The 16,787-nt window shown below is 38.1% G+C and overlaps 1 protein-coding gene across 2 annotated transcripts in view; it reads right to left on the bottom strand.

Moving 5' to 3' along the window:
• TMEM135 (transmembrane protein 135) overlaps nucleotides 1-16,787 on the bottom strand; it is a 189,022-nt gene that overhangs the window by 21,357 nt on the left and 150,878 nt on the right. The gene's annotated exons all lie outside the window — the stretch shown is intronic.

The following is a 16,787-nucleotide window of genomic DNA, read 5'->3' on the forward strand; positions in this document are numbered from 1 at the left end:
TAGGATTGCATGGGGAATACACCATGGTAAAAATGCGTTCCTGACACAATACATAAAGAACAATTAGTAACTTACGAACATCATCATTTCAAGAACACATCTACTCTAAGAGAAGACAGGACGGCAGTTGCAAAAGCTTTGTAAGCGGGAGTGGATGAACACAATCCTTTGCCTTCTGCCTGCAAAGACCAAGATGTCCCTAGAAAGTCTGTGCCTGAACCTTCCTGAGAGCAAGTGACACCATCTCCCAGAAGACACCATGCGTGGTCAATGCGTGCTACCAATGGCTGGATACCTATACACAGCAGGAATGAGATAAAAGATGATCAACAGATCAAGAGAGTCTTGCTTCATCCTGGCAGGCAAGTGCCTGGTGCGGTGCTGGTAAGACGTCACAGCATTAAACTCTCCTGGGAAGTCTTCCCAAGGGTATGGCCTTCAACACACACATTTCCAAGGACTTGGTTTTGTCACCATTTGCACAGTGCTAAATAAGTAGAAAATTCATCCTAAGGAGGACGAAAGTCCTAAGGACTTTCTCTTTTAAAATGACTACACCTAAAATATTGGTCATGTATACATGACCTATAGGGGTTCAAGGCAACCTTGCACAAATAAAATTTTTCATTGTATCTTTAATTAATATAGAACTTTGTAACCAAAGACATATAAACATTTTACTTTTTATGATTCTTTGTCTATGGAATTCAGAAGCTGAAAATCATCATAGCACTTTTACAGAAAGGGGGATTGAAACAATTGGTGAGTGATGGACTGAAGCAAATGAAATCAGCTTTCCCCAGAGATCACAGCGAATCACTGGCAGAACTACAAAAAGAGCCCAAATGCACAGGGTTTACAAATACCTGCTCTGTCCACAGAACCGTGGTCCGGTATCACGAGTTTCATTTTAAAGCTCCAACTGACTGCAAGTTAAGGGCATTCAAACATTACATCTGCAAGCTGCCAGCTCAAGAATAGGGCCTTTGTTTCTATTTTCCTTCTCCAGCAAATTAAAACTATACATAAACTGAAATGTAAACATGCATATAAGTGTTTCTAGAATAATATCGAAACAGAAAAGTAATTACAGCATGAGCATAATGATGTTTTTGCCTTAATCACTCCAATGCAACTGCACTTTGAGTTGCAAGTGTTCAATTATTCCTTTATTGCACCACCAGATGTCCCTACCCAACTAGTGCTCAGACTGACCCAACCTGACTGACGCCATCCTACAACTCATTTGCTTTAAACTCTCCTCAAAGAAACTGTCAGTCAAATCCTTTCTTCACTAATACTGAAAATCAGAAGACATCTGAATCACCAAAAGAGAAAACAACACTCCAACCCTCTCCTCATTACTCCAAGAAACATGAAAAAGATTTCTAATGCCTATTTTAATTACACGATTAAAGTCAATTCTATGCAATAAGCATTTGGTGCATCGGAATTTTATTAGTTGTTTTTATTTTTCTTATTTATTAGTTATTCTATATAGTTACAGAGCTACAGCTATGAATCCCCCTGCAAAATGCACCAAAGTTAAATACGTAGTTCAATATGGAAGTAACACTAAAGATACAATTCCATTTATTTCCCATTAACTTCCTAATTTTTTTAATTATAACACAGTATAAAAGTGCTATTTAAGTGCTTAAAAAGAACTTAATTCATGCTGTTTGCTGTCTAAAATGTCTTGTGTAAAGTCATTATGCAAAACTAATGGGTATGTGGAAATATTGCGTATTAAGGGTTTCAAAAACAGGAGTCCTAGAGAAACAATACTTTTGATCAAGAGTAATTTGCACTGTAACTTCCTCTTCTCTGACACGGCAATTTTGCTCTTACAAATGAAGCAGCAACCAACAACAAAACTGGAAACCTAATTTTTGGCTTTACATCATGAATTCAGTATATTAAAGGCTTCAGAATACTCGTCTAGAGATTGAAATTGCCTTATTTGTTCACTCACTAGGTACACAGCATTGGCAGCAACAAAAAACCCCTCCACACTGACTCCAGACACACTTCTTGGGGGGGGGCAGACAACAAAAAGCCATGCAGGGACAGCACAGAGACGTCACAAATTCAGTAACTGGCCTCAACGGTGACTGCTGAGGTCCAACGCTAGCTGCACATGGCATGTTTCATGAACACCTGGCTGCTAATAACTGAACTAAGACTAATGATTTGCTTCATACAGGCACTAATTGGTAATAATAATGCCACCGCTAATTGGTAATAATAACTTTTACTCAATGCTTCATTGCTCAAGGGGTGAAAAAGTCTGCACTCTGCTGCTGACCCCCACGAGCCATTCAAGCTGCAAATGAGCACAGTAAAATGCATTACATGTGCCCAGTGTTGCAGACACCCCTGAGATAGGAAAAATCTCAATAGTGTATTATAAGCTTGGTTTTAGGGCATTATTCAGCCTGGAAGGTCTGAGGTAATGGGTGAGTCGTACACCGTTAGAGGTACTCAGCGTAGCTCACCTCTGCTACCGTTCCCACCACCCTGAACGTCCTAGGGACCGAATCCCAAGCTGCAGGAGGGCGTCACGGTTTCTTGCCCAGTGAGCAATAATTTAAAGGGCGCATAATCTGGTTACATTTTCCCATCAGAGGGGAATTTGTCCTTGGTACAAAGCCAGCAGCACCAGCGACTCTGCCAGCTGCCCCTGTTGGGCACCGCGTACCTGGATCGGACAGCAGAAATGCTCAGCTCTGCTCCAGCTTGGTTTTGGCCAGAGCTGCAGCTGGAGCAGGAGGAGTAGAAGAATCAAGGAGCCACAGGAATAAATTTGGGTTCTCCAAATTCCCCTGCTGGGACAATTTTGGCACATGAGCAAATAGGGTCAATTTTAATCGTGTATATTTATAACATAAATTTAACTTACGGCCACACACACTTATTTTTTCATAAAGAAAACAGCAAAAGTGGAATAGAGCCAAGGCTTGATATTAACTATACTTTCAACGAGACACAAACTAACTCTAATTATTTATGTTTGTGTATGTAAAGAGGTGCTGTACATGAGTTTACACTACTCTCCCTCCATCCTGTGGGAAGGAGAAGTTCCCACACTGAACTGTAAGGCTGGATGCCAGCAATTATGCTTTGGGGTATTTTATTAGTATGTCTTGTCATAACTCTTCTAAAGATTTTCTCCGTGACCAATTGATATACCCTGCACAAGGAGTCTTCTGAGGAAACAAGTCACTTTTCCCCCACGGAACTGGTAAGGAGAAAGCAGCTCACAGCAACAACATATGCTGTGTTTAACAACATCCCCATATTGCTTATGTTATCCTTCAGGGTAAGAGTAAATTAGAAACTCCTATATGCAGAGCTTTCATTATGGCCATGTGGGAAGGAAACACTGCAAGCCCAGGACATGTGTTGGCATATTACTGCAGCACATCTGCCCGTCAAGACTGGCCGGGGGGACCACGTTTCCGAGCTAAGGTGTCTTGTTTTATGGAGAAGAGAGGATCACAGTGATGAAACGTGACTGTGTCTGAACAGGCCAGCTACATCCCTCGCTATTAAATCCCTTGCTATTAGGAATTAAAGGCTATCTACACTCCTTTGTGAGCTGTGCTGAACTCTAGAGGATAATCCATGTTCTGTTTTAAGCTACTTAGAGAGGTTACTATACCCTCCTCCTTCTGTTTTTCTATCCTTCATTCCTCGCCTTCTCCCCAGGGTTAACAGTCAACAGCAACAGGTGACATTTCTCTGACATGTCTTCTGTATCCATTTCTCTTCTTCCTTTTCCATCTCCTCTTTTGCTCTTTCTTCCTGCAAGTTGAGCTCCTATTTTGTATTTCCCCCCCATCTGCCCTCTAAATGTTTTTCTCAAAAGCTCATTTCTTTTTCTTAAAAAAAAAAAAATAAATAAATCCATCAGTACCTTCTCCACACCTCCTCATGGTCTGACACTTTCCACCACGCTAATCAAGTGGGTTGTAACTATGAGATTGAAAGTGCAGAATAAGCACCACTGAAAAACAGGATTATAAAGAAATTCAAGACTCACAGGACACACGCTTAATCATTCTGAATCAGAGAAATGGAAGAATTAGTTCAAGCTCAGTTCTAAGTTGTTTTGAGACTAATTTGTTTATGTGGTGACTGTAACATAAAATCACATTTTGGAAATATTATTTTCCAAAAGGCTCTGGGAACCAAGAACAATTCCAAACCAGTAAGATCTTCCTCACCGATGTAACTATGTAGAAAAAAGTTACTTTGAAATGAAGTATTTTATAGCTCTGGATATAAAAAAAGAGTTAACCCAGTCAAATCTGATAAGACAAAGGAAACTGAAACCAAAGGTGGTTCAGAAATGCGTACCACTAGCATTTTTCCCAGTGGAAGAACACACATTTTCTTTTTTAAGTGGAAAATATGATTTCTAAAGATTCTGACTGGACATTCCACAAAATCGATTTTGACTTGTCATTACTTAGTTGTGGTGAACTTTCCAATTATCTGAACAGCATCTAGATCCTTCCCAGTGACCAAAGAACATGATTCTTGTGCTAATCCTAATGCCCAAAGCCGTCGAGCTGTCAGTGATTTATGATGAGGTGGCAGAAAGACATTTTGGTCCTCATTTAGATAAATCTATAGGAAACTGGATGCTAAAAATCTTTGTAGATATGGTTACACAAGAGTCTTCTGACTTCAGGAACTACTCATGACTTTCACATCAGCTTAAAAAAAAGAGAATACTCTGGTTATATATTTTCCTATCAGAAATAAAGTGCATCAAATCTAAAATTGCAGCACCCTACTTGGAAGCAGAGAGGCATGTAGATGCAATTCCTTTGGATCAAAACCACTGTTTGCAGTTGAGCAGCATCCAAACACAAAGGAGCTTCCTTTCTAGATCTACAGCTACACATGGCACAGGAGATCAAAACACAGGAAGTTTCCTTTGTAGGTGGCTAGGCTGCTTTAACATAGAAGATTCAACAAGATTTTTTTGCTTTTTCTTTTGTAATTATGGCCATTTCAACTAATCACCTTTATTTGTATCTTATTAAAGACACTAAAACTTACATATCTCACAAAGATAACTCAACCCTAAAAGAATATCCATATTACAAACTAAGTTATGGTCCCCTGTATAGACATGCAAACATTTTTGTCCATCCATCCAGATGGAAGCATATCTCTTAGAGACACCGAACAATCGTCATATCAAGGCACCTGGAAACGAAGAGAGCAAAAATAATCTGTTCCGTGCACCAGCTGCTGTTAACTTTAACATTTCCCCCAATATCAAACCTAAGCCCTTCCTTTGTGCTACATCTCCATATCCCAACTTTTCCCAGATGATGCAGGAGCAGGAATAACTACCCACTTTCCTGTCTTCCTCTACTTTGCCAGGACTGGGATAGAAAAACTGATGAAAAACATTTTCTTCCCCTCCTCTCGCCAAGGGTCAGGAGGGAGGCCCCATCCCGTTGGACCACGTAACCCCAGGAGAACCAGTGACAGCTACAGGCAGAGAACATCTCACCACCGCACTCAGAGCTGCCTCCTCCGAGACTCAATAGGACCATGAGGCACAACTTGTGACTTGTGCGGAGGAAATCCAGAGGCAAATTTAAGGGAAAAAAGGATTTACACCTGTATTCTCTCTCCTCTGACCTTCCCCTTCTCTGGATTACACATTTATTTTCTTTCTGTCTTTACTCACAGGCCTTACCTATTCAACCCAGGACTATGAAAAAAATTATAAGGAGGAATTATAACCAAAAAATCTAATCTTGTACCCCACGGACAACACATAGCTTTCAGAAGACATGTCAGAAATCAGATTAAAAATAACTCAAGTCAGAAGAGTTGTAGCGGAAACTCTTATAAAAATTATACTTCAAACTATTAAATGTGCAATGCAGCTGGGATCAAAATGCAATGAAAAGTCTCATTGCTTGTGTTTCCAAATCAGATTCATAGTTTAACTTTTGTGTGCTTAAATTAAAAGTGATAGAATGTACCCAAGACATTTCTTTTAGCTGTGCTTGAAGTATAAAATGATCTTTTGAAAAGGCTATGTTTCTGTAACTATTGCATGCAGTGAATATAAAACTATATTTTAAAATAAAGTAAATTAACAAAGAAAGAGAAAGGAGGGACAACATTCAAGGAGAAGAGTGAAAGAAGCACAGTAGAGGATGTACTTTTTTTTTCCTAGACCTATACTGAATGCATCATTTCCAATACTTGGAAAGAAAGGGTGAATGGAGATGACAGTGTAGTCAACAGTGAACTATGGTCCTATTAAGCTTTCATGTAAATCCAGGGAATTCCATTTTTTAAGAAAAATTCTGCAATTCTGGCAAGAATGTGACACTGCAATTGAAAAGAAAGCTGTTTATACTGAAGTTAAATTACAATACTGGATTCAGGGTTGTAAACCAAAGCTGTTATCAATCAACACTTCACATGTGATTGCTAATCAAGTTTTGTGTGTTATTGCCAAATGTGAAATCAGATTTCTAGTGATGTTAATTATTCTACTACTTACAACGCCCTCATTTCTTCAGAGATTAGTGCTTCCTGAAATGTGCATTTTTGAGTAAATGGAATTTCTCTCAAAAGATCTTAAAAGCAAATAAAAAATGTTTTTTTAATATTTTAGCTGGATGCAGCCTTTCCACGTCTTTGTGTGGCAACACCACTGTGCTGTGGGCTCAGGAGCAGCAACCGAGTCACTCAGATGGCCACGTTGCCTTCTCAGAACCCTTAATCAAAGCCCCGGCCTCACACAGCTAATAGAACAAGCCAACATCAATTAAGAGAGCTGACTAAACAATGAAGTTAAGGAATTATCTGCTTAGTTCAATTGGTTTGTTGAATTTTGGAAAGTCACTACCCAATTTTAACCTTTTTCTTACAAGTTTTTTATCAAAAAAAGGTAACCTTCTGCAACAGCAAAACCCAAACACTCTCTCCAAATTAGGCACAGAACAAAAATAAGAAATGGCAAAAAAACCCTGAAGACATGAAATTGCCTCTAGGGGCATGAGGATACAGAGAAATGTACCGTGACATGCGTACAAAACCACGTCCACCTCCACGGCGGAGGCTGCGCTGGTGCCGTTTCACTGTTGTTAGGACAATGAGAACAGCCAGTCTGTTACCGAAGGGACGCGCTCTTACGAGATTAAAAAGCAAACGATCTTAAAGTCATACTGGGTTTGGCTCAGGTTAAATAATGGTGGCATCTGCAGCAATTCTGTCTTACATGGAGACCTGTGCTAAATTTATCTACTGCCAAACTCTCCTCTGGCTTTTTCTACTGGCTCTCTGCAATTGGAAAACCAAAAAAAAAAAAAAAAAAAAGAAAAAAAAGAAAAGAAAAAGAAGCTAAGCTTGTTGGAGCTGTTTTCTGTAAACATACTTCATGCCATCTGCAGGTGATTCAAAATTTCAGTGAGCTAAACCTCTCTCATAGAGATTGATTGATTAATTCAAGTATTCAAGAGAAATGAATACAACATTTGCTTTCCCCAGATGAGCCCATAATTGGATTTGAGGGAAATGTTTGGCTGTTTGCTTTGTTTCAGTTTGGGGAAAATGTGATTACGAGGAGATGATCCATTTATATTTTTATATTATATTACCTGTATCTCTGACATTTAAAATTGACATGTATAATCAGAATAAACTTATAATGAAATGAAAAGCTATAAAAAGATTTTAAAGAAATTAACAATCATTCTGAATATGTCCAGGCCGTTGCCAAGTTAGGTTACAGAATGAAGGCAATACATGCCTTTTAGATCAGTGAGATATAATTTGTAATGACTTGAAGAGAGATTTTCATCTGTTACTCAAAAATAGTCTTAATCGCCTATAATGCAGAACATTACCAAAATCACCGAGACTGTTACAACGAGGTATTGAGCCATAAGCATTAGGACAGCATCAGTTTGTTGCTACACTCAAGCTAAATGACCATGTTGTAAAGTTTGTTGAAACTTAAGCTTTTATTTCTGGCTATATAATATTTCTTTGTGATGAGTGCCCCATGCAGATTTACCTGCTTACCTGGAGTTTACACAGAGAAGTCCAGTCTGATGCTGTGCTGTGTAGACATGTCTCTGAGGTTCATAAGTATCACAGGAAGTCTTGAAAATACATTAAAATCTCAAAACTGTGCTCAAAGAACCACAGAGTGAACACAGGATTTGTGCACAGCCTCAGAAAACACTATTTTGAGAACCAAATTTCAGTGCTACCACAGAAATTCACTCCTGACTAACTCCCTTGCTGGCTTCTACTGTAGCAAGGGACCAAATTTTACTCTAACATAGTTTTATTTTAAATTACTACAGTGCTGTTCAAACTGTATTTTTAGTGCTGCACACCCAGGTGCAGTATTTGAAATAGAAAGTTGCACCACCAAAAATAAAAAAAAAAAAAAAAAAAAAGAAGAAGTTGAGAGACTGGTCATGAAACCTGGAGTGATATAACACAAAGCCCAAACCTATAGGTCACAGTCGGAGGGGGAAGTGTCACCTCGGTGATGGACTTCTGGTTCTTTCTTATTCTAATAATCACATAAATGGGGCTTCTGAACAATACTGTAATGCTTCAAATTTTGACTTTTTATAGCAAAAAACTTTAAAAAAATTCCATGCCAAGAATGTACATGATCTGCCAGATAAAACACAAAATCCCCTCAAAACTGTGAATAAAAAAAAAAAAAATTAAAATTATGTAACATGAAACACTTTCTGCAGCTAACTAATTTAACTTAGTGAAAGCCCATGGTATTTATTGAAAATAACCTTCCAAAAATTATTGCTGGGAAGTTAACCGCTGTTGATATCATTGTTTACGACATCAATAAAACCTCCCACAATTATTTTGCTCTGCAAATATCCAAGTGGCATTTACAACTACTACGCAGAGATGGTATTAAAGCGCTGCCAATTCCTATCACTATAGTGGGAGTGCCACCATGCCTGGTCTCGGTCAGAGTGTCCTGGTTCTTGGGTTGACTGAGTTTCATGAAATTATCAATATTCTTTATCAAATTTTCACAGGGTAATTTCTAACATCTCCAAGACGCAAAGTATGAAAACATGAATTGAATACAATCAAGGAAATCAGAAACCATAGTCCAATGCATTTGTGTTGGAATCTCACAATGTTTTTCTTAGCAGAGAACTTCTGGGGGAGGCATTGTTGTGGATTTTTTGAGGTTGGGGTGTTGTTTTTTCTAACTTTGAAATTGGAAACACTGCCCAAAATTTCCATTACATTCATCTATACAGAGAGCTCTGGACACTTGCTAACTCCTTTGCACTCACATATAGGAGAAAGGAAAAAAACCTCAGAATTGAGATTAATCAAAGAAATATCAGCCCCACTTTCCAAGCTGGGCAAGTAAGGTACGTCACAGGGGGTTATGAACATTTATTGTACTTCTCTTGCGGAACACAGAAATTAAACCAGACCGCTAAGAAAACACATCCACTTCAAAACCACGATATACTGCGACTATACCACTGAAAAATAACGTTAGAAAACTTCTGCCATTTTTCTAACGCAGTCTATATATACAAATTATAATTTGTTGTTCTCCAGTGCCATATGCTAAATATATATGTAATTACATGGTTCCTCATTTCTAGAATGCTTCATCAAAACATACATCTACATACAACTGATGTGCCTTTTCCTAAAACAAATGATTAATCAAGTATTTAACGTCCACTGATGAGATTTCAGCACAGTGGCAATGTTGCCAGTGATGTCTGATATTGGGAACAGGGCTTTGGACTTTAAACTACACCTTGTTTCACCTCCATCCAATTTCTTAGGAAAGTCAAGGAAGTTTTAAAGGCAAAATAGTCCTCAATAATTTACAAAAAAAACAGAGAACACAACAGGTAAAGACACTTAGGTAAGTTTTCAGTTGTGTGAACCTGGGTATAAGTAACTCCCATAAAAATCAATATCCATAAAATTGATGCAATTTTACTCCCTGTCCTTCACGAGTTGTCCAGAAGTATAATGATATGCCATCCTGATGCAACTTTGGGAGCTAGAATTAATCCCACTTCAGTAGGAATAAGATGATCTGAGTGGAAAAAGCAAATGGCACTGTGTTCAGAGCCCTTGTTTGCCTTTGAAAAAATATATAGGGAACGATAAAAATTTAAAGTAGCTCACAAATTAGATGAAGATGAGTATTATTAACCCAAGTTCGGTTTGTGAGATTTTAAAGAACTGTTAGCTCCTCTCACCATTTCTCACCTATTTTAAACTTCTATCACCTTCAACTAGCTGAGATAGAAAACATGTGACACTACACCAGGAAGCCAGAACTTATACGTTAAAAATGTAAACTTATTTAGCGAGGTAAATTGTTAGGACACTAACAAAACAGAAACAAGCCATCCAGAAATACTGGCTAACATTATCTAAATGAAGACATGCCCGAACCTCTAAGGTAGAGCCAAAGCTTGTTTTAGGTCTGCAAGTCAAAGTCTGAATCCAGATCATTTGCATATGCAAACATATCACCAAAGTCACAGAGAAATAATGTCAGAAAACCTTTGATGACTTAACTCATTTTTAGTCAGAAAACCTCTAATTTTCAACAGCTTTTACACTCTGATAAGCACAGCCATCATCAAACTCTGCATCTTTGTAGTTGCCACTGCTCCAGTAACAGGGAAAAAAAATACATGCAAGTTCCCAAGTAATATATAGAATAAAAAGCACAAATATGAGAATATTTTCTTTTCCTTCCATACTTTTTCTTGTTTTCTTGCAACGTATGAATTATGGAGTCCGTTTCTACGGGAAGTTATTACTGGCAAAGACGGGGATCTTCTCTTTATCGCTATCAAGGAAGGCTGTCAGGTGTCCTACAAGAGTATGGCACTGGGGTGTCTTGCTACTGAACATATTCTTACTCCAATCCCCCTGAACCAGTCCTTCTGAAGGCAACCCTTTTGAGGGTACATTTACATGATCAAAGCAGTCTCACATGGAGCTATCCACTGAGTTAGCTTGGAACACAAGCTGAAGCCCTCCCGTCCACGTGACTGTCACACTACGCCCAGGCGAGCTGGTCCAAGAAAAGCAATAATTAAACTGATCTTGGAAACAGGGCTAGCCTTCCATGACACTACTGTGCCACGAAAACGTAACTGAATTTATGTGTCTCCATCAAAGATCCACCTCACACAAAATTAACATGCCATTGGAAAATCACAGGAAGTTGGTCTTTTATAATAGATAAGGCATAACCATTGCTATTTTGGGAAAAAAATAACCTATTCAGCCTTAAATTTAGGATAAGCATGGGTAACCAGCATAACTAATAGCATACTTGTGATGTGTTCACAACTGCTTTTGTCAACTACTAAATATGTAGCATAATCTTCATCTTCCTGGCAGCAAGCCATCTCGTTTCTACAGAAGGACAGTAACAGACTGATTATGAGCCATCAACGTGACTGCAGTAGTGAAAAAGCTAACATAACTTCAGGATGCTTTAGACAAGTTATTTTTAGTAAAGAAAAAGTTAAACAATAAATATCATACTGTCTGGGAAAGGAGGAATTAGACAAAACTGCAATTCAACTGGCTTCCTAAGGAAGAAGGTGCCTGCTGTGAAAAACCATCATACATTAACAGACATTGTAAGCACCTGGAAGACAATCATGAGGACATGTCTAACTATCAACACACACTTATCAAAAAAAATCCCTAATAAAACCCAAAACTCTTTTAACACTGGGTAACATTCTGTGACTGGAGATGAAAAGCAGTATGTGTCATACACCACTGACTTGATTCAGGCTTTGGACCCTGAAGCATGTGACATTTTCTTTTAAAAACAATCAGGGAAGCATAATCTAATGGAAGATATCTGGAATGAATACAAAACCGGTTAGGTAAGAGCAGTGAGAGAGCAGTTACCAACGGCTTCCTGACAAACTGGAAGGCTGTACTAAGTGGTACTCCACAAGGACCTCTCCTGGATGTCCTCTACTCAGTAATTTCAGTAGTGAGAGAGGTGACAAAGCAAAAAGTGTATGCCTGTTATATTTGCAGATAATACCAAGCAGAAAAGAGCTACAAGTGGAAGAGATTGGCTCAGAATAAATAGGATGCTATTCATCGACTGCATGTGCATTGTACACATGTAGAAACAATCAGCTACACATAGACAGGATAAAAACTGTGGAGGGTCAAAAAGCAAAAGCCGCTCTGGGATGTAGAAGAAAGGCTACAACCTGCAAAACACTGAATTAATTCTCTTGCTTTATCAGGTTTATCAGCTGAAATAAATTGTCTTGTGCATCACACTTCAAGGTGGACTCATTTCAGGGAAACCAGAATAGAGCAATGAGAATTATTTGTATGGAAAGTTTGAAATAACTGGGGTTGTTCAGTCTAAAGAAGAGGGGAGAGGGGTAGAGGGAGACAAGGAAAGAAGCAGCTGGGAGGATGTGATAAGTGTTTGCTACTTAAGTTTGTTACAAAGTGAAGGGAATAATCTGTTTTCTTCAATGCTTGTGGTGGACAAAAGAAAAAGTAATAGACCAAAGTTGCATCAAGATATATTCAGATTAGACACTCAAAAAATCTTGTGATAAAAATGGCTAAGAATAGGAATAGATTGTTTATGGATTTATCCTCCTAGTATGAAATTCGTGTTGTGTTCATTTTAAATTTAGATAGCAAGCTCAACATACTTCGCTGTCCCTGAAAATACGAAGTCAAATAAAAATGGTGTGGCAAACAAACCTTCATGTGGCTGCAATCCCAGCAGGCCTGGGAACAGAAGGTGTTGGATTGTGTTTGTTATCCGAAAGTAAAAGTCAGTTCTGGAGCTTAACTTCATGACGAAAAAGTATAGGTGTTGCCCAGTGCCTCTCAGTGATGGGCCACCAGAAGAGGCACAACCAGGTAAATAAATCCATATGGCCACAATACACGCCTGGAGAAGCGACACAACTGCCTTAGTTGTGAAACACAACCGAGGCACAAGCTTTGGGGGCCAGAAAACACATCTGCCATTACTTCTGTGCTTGATAAAAATGTACAGCCAGTAGGAATTAACTGTTCTACTTGCTTGTGCCAGGCACTTTTTCCAAAGTCAACATTTAATAACAAACAATGTCAACCATGATTGATAGACCAAGGACTCTGAGCATGATGATGTGTGCTGTGCTTGTACCCATCCAGGTTAAGCAGGTCACTCTTTTTCTCCCTTTGCTGCAAGTTTTCTTGTACAGAGTGCTTCAGGAGACGTTTTATGTCCCAATCTTGTTTCTGAGATGCAAGATCCCTTTATAAGGCTTTAGTAAAAATAAATAAATAAACAAATACCAGGAATTTCCAGTGACACATCCCTTTAATTCTATTAGAGGCAACAAGATGTAGCAAACCTAAAGAAAGAATGTGACGTGCAAAGGCCAATTTTGGCACACTGGACCTCCTAATACGTCACATTTTAGCAGGAAAGGAAGAAAACCAGTGGACAAAGGATTTGCACCATGAACTATTCCTTCAGCTCTGACAGCTTTCCAGTGAAAAAGTTCGGTTTACAATAATATCCAGGACATTTAGATTGTTTTCTTCAGGGAATTACATTTCTCCATCTATCTCTCCCCAGGCCAGAACACGTCTTTTTTCTAACTGCACCTGATGCTGACTCACAGACTGCTCTGGATGCTGCAAAGCCATGAAAGCAGATTAGACAAGGCTGCTTAATTTTTAATTTGCAATAATTAGTTGGAGATGAATCCAAGTTCTAGTGGCATGTTCTTGGCGGTTTTTTACTACTTTAATATACTCGTCAAGGTTATGTAAACAGTTTTACAAACTTCATATAGCAGATGGCAATTCTTGGACCTATACCATTTTGAGTGTTTATAATAAAGTTATAAAATGTACTTCATGTAGAAGCCAACTGTGGAAAAAAATAGTATGGTTTCAAAACTTCACTTGTAATCCAGCAAGTAACTACAGCAATAGCTTTACATTACTATGACAACCACAAGTCAACAAAATTACGCTTAAGTTGGGCAAGTTATGATTAAGTATGCAAACCAGGCAGTGCATACCATCTGCATGGTCATTCAGCCTACCTTACTGAAGTTTAATTTTATTCACTATTTTCCACTGGCTATTGACATACAACATTGTCTAAGAATAGTATTATATATGTTTCACCCAAGAGATACTAATAGTTGAAGGTAAAAAAATACATAAATATTTGTAAAAGTGGAAGAAATTAAAGGTTTATGAAATTAGGTAATTGTATGAATGTGCAGATTCATGGTAAATTTTGAATATATACTCACAGAAGACAAGTTTTTAAATAACTAAAAATAAACTGCTCTTCGATAGGATTTAGGAAACCCATGGCACTTGTGAAAAGAGATGATTAGAACTGTAATCAACCAAGAGCTGACGTTTTCCAAAAAAAATGTGAAGAAGCCATGTTTTGAAATGATGTGTTCCAGTCTGCAATACTGAGAATAAGGAAAGGATTCATGGCAAGGATTAGGATGCTACAAATCATATGGAACATATGAATAGGAGTCTGTTTCCATGTATCAATAGGGGTTTAATTTCTCAATGAGAAGCTTAAGCAAGGGCACATTCTTTTGCAAAACATCCCACGGGTTTCCTAGAATACGCAGACTTGGTAACATCCTCAGTTCTAACTTTACTCAATAGGTTCTTATAAATCTGCTATCAACATTTCATTTAATGCTTAAAACAGTAAGAGAATGGAATTGATTTTTGAGGAAGATAATAAAAAAAGAAATGAAGTACATGATAGGTAGAAAATGAAATTCTCTTATTCTACAAAGAAAAGTTTATCAAGAAGAATTGGCTGTAACTTCTCAAAGTTTGCCACTCTGGCTGCTATCTGAAACCAAGATTTCCCAGTAAAAAAACATAATCCTCAGACAGCTGGAAACCATCCTAGAGATACAAAATAAATCACTTGAGTGAATTCCACACTCAAAAGCCCTAATCAGTACTCTATACAAGCAACAAAACAAACAAAACCCAGAAGGAACATTAAGATCCCTGGTAACTGATGTCTACTAATTGCAGAGCATCAGGACAGCTTCAATAGGAAAGCAGAGACTGAACAGGATTGTCTGATAAATCTACTACTCTCAAACACTCCACACAGTATTCTTGACCCTGTAGGTCACAACCTTTTGCTCCCAAGTCACTCATGCAAAGGGGGATAAAGAGGTTTAGCCCATTCTATTAAATCCTTGTAATTATTTGTTACAGTTTTAAGTCATCTAGCATTATATACACAGTAATTTGGTGAATCACGCATGCCCTTTTCAAATGAAAATACAATAGACAAAATGGATGTAATTTAAAAACCTTTTAAGGTAGCCCAAAGCCTCGTAAGTTTAATTACTTTTATATTTAGCTGGTAAGAATTCTGTGTAGTAGGAAAATTGTACTAGACAAATTAAATATAATAGCCTCCAATTATGCCTAAACCAAACAAAAGTGAACTATCTCACAATGGAAGGACATTAGAAATTTATCTAAAGCTTAAATCTACAACAAAGAAAAATGCACAGTGACCACAACTGGGTATGAAAACCAGGGTACCATCAGAGAGCAGCATAGTCATAAGTAAGTCTTGGAATAGTCAGTTCATTCTCAAATTTCACATCACTAACAGTTTGCTGTCAAATATAATATTTCTTTTATGGTGTAATTTGGGTGAAATCTGCCAAATGCACTGTATAAAAATGATTACTTCACCTTATGAATCACTTTTCATCAACATACTTCTAAATACAGCTGTGAAGCTTTTGTTCTAGAGAAAAACAACAATTTTACATTGTTGATTTATCTGTGATGGAGTGAAGGGTGGAGTCTTAGGATTTGGAATGTTTTCTTTTTTGTATTCCTTTACTTGTTCAGAATTTTAAGTATAACTATTTCTTTTATAAATACATTTCAAAATACACAAAACTATGCACATTTTAACCTTGCAAAACAACATTATACAGCAATCAGTGATTAATGCGTTTCTTGATGTTCTTGCAAAAAATTGACCTGTGGAATGCAGCCAGGTGAGTTTTGGGGGAAAAAGTCCCACTTGCCAGTCCAGAATATCAGAGTTCTGGACTTCATCAGGGAGTATGTTTTAGCTGTATTTCCAGTCCAGCTTAGTAGCAGCTCAGGTCTAAACCCCCTAGAGACATGTGCTCTTCAAGGGCCGTATCTTGCAGCCCAGGCAGAAGTATCTAAACTGACAGTCTGAAAGGACAAAATAACCAATGTCTGTCCGACTCATGCCAAATACTACTACAGTATTTCATTAATCCTTTCCTCATTTTCAGATTCATGCTCCATCCCTATGGGCCAGAAGAAAATATGTGCAAGAAAGTTTAGCATAGAAGGAGCAGAGGAAAGTTCATTACAAGCAATTTGTACCATGAATAGCTTCAGTGCTTTCTGAGCTGTTTCAGAAGTTCCCATAGGGGGGTTTTTTGTGTGTTTATAATGTGGACACAATTACACTATTTAAAAGATCTTCTCTGGAAGGCAATCCTCCAAATGCTGTGTATTCCTATTCTCAGTGCAAAAATTTCAGAGTTAAGAGGCTTCTTGACACAGGCGAGCAATGCTGCTGTCTAGGAGACTCATGAACCCCATAGGTACAACAAAGCAGCACATGCCTTGAAGGCTTCAGAATATTTGTGTGGTCAAGTCACAGAGCCCTCCTCTGCATTTTG

The sequence above is a fragment of the Mycteria americana genome, chromosome 1 (genome assembly GCF_035582795.1).
Source record: "Mycteria americana isolate JAX WOST 10 ecotype Jacksonville Zoo and Gardens chromosome 1, USCA_MyAme_1.0, whole genome shotgun sequence".
Taxonomy (NCBI): domain Eukaryota; kingdom Metazoa; phylum Chordata; class Aves; order Ciconiiformes; family Ciconiidae; genus Mycteria; species Mycteria americana.